Consider the following 6,024-nt stretch of genomic DNA (forward strand, 5'->3'; position numbering starts at 1 on the left):
TATATATATATATATATTTATATACTTTAAAGTAACAACACATATTACAAATTGTAGGCTTTGTAAAATACTAAATTTACAAACTTATTCGTGCTTTTTATTAATTATGAAGTTACTTAATTAAAAATATATATTTTACATCTCAATACTTTGGAATAATTATTCAACACATTTAATACCTACCTAAACATGTTTTCGAAGAGTACGTAAAAATATGATATTAAAATAATTCAAGAAAATCTAGTTTTTTATTATATTTTTTGATTAATCAGTTTTATAAATGAATAGTTATAGGATCTTCCAAAATTATTTGAATCTTTCCCAGTATAATTTATATCATTTAGAAATATTACATTTGATGAAAAACGTAGTGATTGAATATTTTGGAAAAATTTATATTTAAAAAGATGACAATTTAAGCATCATATTATATTTTAATGCTGTGGAATATGTACCTATTTTAGTCTGTTAAATAAATATAATAGGTACGTACCTAAATAATTTATATAATATTGTTCAAAAGAGATTTGATGATTATTTATCCAAAATACTAAATCTTCATGAGAATACATAGAAAAGCGTGTTTATAAAATTTGGAATTTTTATAAAAATAGTTATGGTAATTGTTAGCTATATAAGTATATACATGTCAGTCATTCATTATGTTACTTACTTCTTTGACTTAAAAATGCGTTTTTTGCATCGACATTTCTTTACGATGCTTTAAGAAATCCAAATTATAAATTGACTTCAATTTCACCATACGTGTGCGTCTTTACATTTAATTAACTATTAGTAGGTATAGGAACAAAATTGTATTTTAATTCTAAAGCAAACCAGTTAAATTATCAAGTAGGTATCTACTATTGAAATATTTATTTTTTAAAGTAGATAATTGATTACAAAATATATTTTTTTAAATATATTAAAAATAACATATCTTTTGTTTGAAAGTTTTTATGGTGCATCGGAAAATAATACAGAATATTGAAAAATTGAAACGTTCGGTGGTTAATTTTTTTTTGTTACAAAGTTTGCGAGAGGTTTTATTAAAATTGATAAAAATAGAAAATTCTTATTCTAAAAACAAGCTCCGTGTATTTTTCGACGACTCTCTTATTTAATAATATTCAATAATTAGAAGGCATTGTCCTTACGTGTAGGAATAAACCTAATTCACAGCCTCGAAAAGAAACTCACAATAAAGTTTCTATACAAAGTAAGTCCTACCTCTGGAACTTCCGCCCATTGCGCCCCTCCCCGTAGAAGCAAATCCTTGTCTCATGTCTTTTTCTTTATTGTATGAACTGGAAGATTCTAGATCATATCCGTCTAAGCATACGCCTTTTCCGGAAGCGACGTGATGCACCAGGCCCGGCGGAAGCGTCTGATGATACCGATGACAGCTTTCCATTACGGATGGCGATGCCGTGTATCGCAAATTGGGGCTTTTCCTAACTTCTATAGGCAAAGTTTTTAAGGAAGGCGTGGATGCCGCCTTCTTACTTTTTTCACTGGAAACATCCGGCATTGCGAATCGAAACTTTTCCCAAAACCTCTTCTCGCCCCAGTAAAAAACTCCGTGAGAGCGGAGGTACAGTTGAAGGTCTGAATCTAAATTCAATGCGCTGACGTCAGTTGTCAAGATGAAAATCATCTTGTTATTCTTCGAGGCCAATCTGAGACTTTTCAAAGTGGAGAGGAGCGACGTTCTCAAATCATGATTCGTCCATTCCAAAGTGAGAAAGTTCATTGTTAAAATAACAACAATTCTTTTTGAGGCCTCGGTCGTACTGGATATACTATCCGACAGATATGAATTACCAGTCATCATATGAATATCGCGGTAATGCAGACAAACTGAATAACCCGTCTGTTCTAGTTCAGATGAAATAGCTCTCGTTACGAAGTCTTCGTCTTTAATACTGTAAATTAAATAGGCGTCGTAAAGTCTATCGATATCGAGTTCCGCAATATTTGTTGTTGTCGTGTCTTTAAATAATCGAACGCCATACTTCGAATGTGCCCACAGTCGAACGTCTTGCCGGAAGGCAAATATTAACGCCCCAAACATGAAAACTATTACAACAGAAATAAATATACCGGCGAATATTGAAATATAATTTTGGCCAATGAATGTCGGCCCCACCATTATTTCTCTTTGCTCGACTGATGTCGCGAGTGTATTATCCAGATTACTGTCGCATCGGCTCAGTACGGACGCGATCGTTTCTCTTTGGTTTTTGTTTCCGGACGAGGAGCAAAACATTTTTTCGGGATCCCCCGGATTGTTTCGCAGCCAAGACTCGAGCATAACGATATTGCGACAGTCGCAGGACCATTTGTTTCCTTCGAGCGACACGTGCGCCAAACTGCCTGACGACGACGCGAGAAGCTGCCAGGGAGAAAAATTCAAAATTTTATTTTCGTCGAGTCGTAAAACTTCCAAATTTTTCATCGCTTTGAAAGTGTTATTACCGACGCGCGATATTCCATTGTGATCGAGATAAAGCTCGTTCAGATTGTGCAGCTGATCGAACTCATCGCCTCGCAGCTCTTGGATTTTATTGTTTTCCAAATGCAAAACTTTGAGCGACTCGACGCCTTTGAACGTACGGTTATGAACGTTGTGCAAATTGCTATTATTCAAGTAGAGAACTTGTAGTTTTTTCTTACCGATAAACACGTGGCTGCCTAGCTCTTTGAGGTCGTTCCCGTCGAGATAAATCTCGGTGGCGTCCATGGGTATTTTAGTCGGCACGTCAGTGTATCCCGCATTCGAGCAATCTACAACGTTAGCTGTCCAAGTGAGATCATGATAACATGAACAGTTTTCCGGGCAGGTCATTTCACAGTCACAGGCGTCAAAGTCACAACAGTGACACAGCGCAAAGCAGTGACTATCGTACGGGCACAAGAATTGTGACGGTTTTAATTCCAGTACCGGTTTCGTCGCAGTGCCTCTCGAATGAGTTAAAGAACACGTAACAGTCTCAAGATCTATAACTCTCGGATGTTGCCCTGTATGTACTAATTGATTAATTCTCTGTAGCCACTCCATAGTACAATCGCATTTATAAGGATTTCCGCTTATGTAGAATTGAGGCGGTTCTTTCCCGTCGGCAACTGGACTCAGAGCTAAAGCGCCTATATCCATAGTCTGTATTAAATTACTCTGTAAAAATACTACTTGTAAGTTTTTCTTATCGACAAATGTAGCTGCTTCTACAAAAGTTATATTATTAAAATTTAAGTACAGAGTTTCGATAGTACTAGGAACAACGTTAGCAGTTACTTCTTTCAGCTTATTATAACTGGCGTCTAACGTCTTTATATTTATTTTATCAGATCTGGGACATCGTGGAAGTGTATTTATGTTATTTCTATGTATATCTAACCACTGCAAACTTGACGGTAAGTCATTATAATCAAACCGAAGGATTTCATTGTCCGAAACATTCAGCCACACGAGTGATTTTAAACTGTCAAACACCCCGGAAATGTCACTCAATTTGTTTCCGTCTAATCGAATCGCTTTCAAATCGGGGTTAGAATTGAAAGCCCCTCGCTCAATACTTTTGATAGTATTCGAACCCAAATTTAGCACTTGTAACGAAGGCAAATTAGCAAAACTCTCTGCAAATATTTTTGATATATTATTATCCACTAATCTCAGTCCAAATAATTGATCCAATCCCTCGAAAGACGTGTTAAACACGACACTTATATTGTTTTTAGCAAGATCGACGGACTTGAGAAACCTCAGGTTTTTTATTGCCGTCGGAACGATTTGAAGCGCGTTTCCGCAGACGTCGAGATCTTGAAGATTTGTCACGTTTTCAAACGCTCTGTGGTGAATGAAGTTGATCGAATTGTAATCGAGTAATAACTGATTTAATACGTACAACTCCGAAAAGTGATACGCCTCGATAATTTTTATATTATTATGAGAGAGTGTCAAAGCATGAAGATTCTTTAATTCGGCAAAAGCGTCCTCTGATATAATGTCTATTTTATTGTGTTCCAAATTTAACATTTGTAAACTGTACAGATCACGAAACACCGCTGAGTCGATTTTTGTTAACGAATTGTGAGCCAAGTTCAATACAATTATTCTCACCAAACCGGAAAACGTATCGCGGTTCACCCACCTACTCGATAATTCGTTATGAGATAAATCTAACACCTGTAATTGATCTAATCCATCAAACAACCCGGGTGCCAGAACACTCAGTGTATTATTATTAAGATAAATTTGTTTTATATCCCGCGATGATTGAAACAATTCAGGTGGAAGAGACACGATAAAGTTACTTGAAATATTGAGAATTTGTAAAGATGATAATCCAACCAGGGCTCTGTCCCCCATTGACGAAATGGCATTTTCTTGAATCTGTAATGTTATTAAAGAACGCAAGCTCGAAAGTCCGTTATCAGGCACTACAATTATATCATTCTCAGCCAAGTCCAACACCTCTAAAGCGGTATTACAAGATTTTCCTACCGGAACTTTTCCCCAATCGGAAAGTCCTAATTGCGTCATATCCTGTATACGATTCCTTGTTAAATTTAATGTTTTTAAACTATACAACGGGCAAAACACTTCAGGTGGAATGGTCCATATATTGTTGTCAGATAAATCTAGCATGCGAAGCTCCGCTAACCCTTCGAAGCTCTCCGGAGTCAGTTCCATTAGCATGGCTGACCAGTCGTTGTTGTGTGTCCTCAACACCAAGCTCCTGAGGTCTCGCATGTGCGCGAATACCCTTGGTGGAATGTTTCGTATTTTACAATAGTCGATTTGTAAGTCAGTCAATTGTTTTAGTTGTCCCAAAAAGTCGGATCCGTTATTTTGAGAGGACTTTTCTAAAGAGCTTTCAAAAAACAAAACATCACTGCATAATAATTGTAGCTCTAATAAGCGGGACGCAGTCGATGAAGGTAACGTCTCCATCAAAGTTTGAGCGCCACTTATGGTCCTCAAGTGACAAGACAGAAGCGAGTCTCTTTTCTCACATCCTCTTGGTAAGTCTTGCGAACTTGAAACTCCGGAGATTATCAACACAAGATACCACCACGACATAACCATTGTAAATGCCTTTCTGTTGTCTCCAATCGCAAAAACTGGTCGGTACACTAAAGACACCATGGTTTTTATAGTGATTTGAAATTTACATGAAATTAATATTTATATTTTTTCATTTTCATTTTTATTTCACTACTTTTTTGATATTTGTTATTTTTTCCACTCACGTTATGAAAAGTTCACGCATTCTTAACGGTTATCGCCACCAAACACACACCACTATAAGGCCGTAGCGTAAATTTGTCCGTTTGTTTTGACATGACCTATTGCCGCGAGTTTGTAGGCTCTACGACTTTGACAGTTTTCACGAGATGCGGGCGTGTCCACGCGTGGTCCGCGGACGACTGACTGGCGAGCGGCGTCCGCCCCCGCCCGGAGCTTTACCTCCCCCCGCCGATTTGTAATCTCGCGCCTGCGTGAAAGTTTGATTCAAACATGCAACAGATAAGTTTGGAAAAGTGAGCCGTGGAAATGGAATCGCTCTGTTGCGAACGCCGTCGTGAAAAATTGCCCTGTCACGGAATCCGCGCCGCGTTGACTTGAGAGATGCGACAGCTTTTTTTGTTTTTGTCTCGCACAAAAAAACCTAATGCGATAAACACATATATTTTTTATATTTTGCAAGTTTATATGAATGAATATATTAAGGTGAAAGAATAACGAGTCAAGAGAGATTTTCTCGCTTTTAGTAAGTAGTTTTTACTTAATATGAAAATAATCATTTTATTCAGAGCAACTGATTGGCCAGAGAAACATCTATTTATTTAGTGTTGTCTGTCGCATAGCATATAACCGTAAAAAATAATTAGCACTTTGACTTGTAACTGACTGTTCACAAAATAACTGTTTGATGCAAGCAGATCCTATTGTTGTGGTCCAATTGGGAAAAATATCCGCAACTACAAAATAATTTGGTCAACTTTTAAAAATAATAATTA

General features: G+C 36.8%; 1 pseudogene; it reads right to left on the reverse strand.

Moving 5' to 3' along the window:
- Window positions 1-461: 461 nt before the first annotated feature.
- LOC147075537 (toll-like receptor Tollo pseudogene) lies at window positions 462-5,223 on the reverse strand (annotated as a pseudogene).
- Window positions 5,224-6,024: the final 801 nt, after the last annotated feature.

The sequence above is a fragment of the Rhyacophila brunnea genome, unplaced genomic scaffold (assembly GCF_057557595.1).
Source record: "Rhyacophila brunnea isolate RB1 unplaced genomic scaffold, BYU_Rbru_1.0 scaffold_14, whole genome shotgun sequence".
Lineage (NCBI taxonomy): Eukaryota > Metazoa > Arthropoda > Insecta > Trichoptera > Rhyacophilidae > Rhyacophila > Rhyacophila brunnea.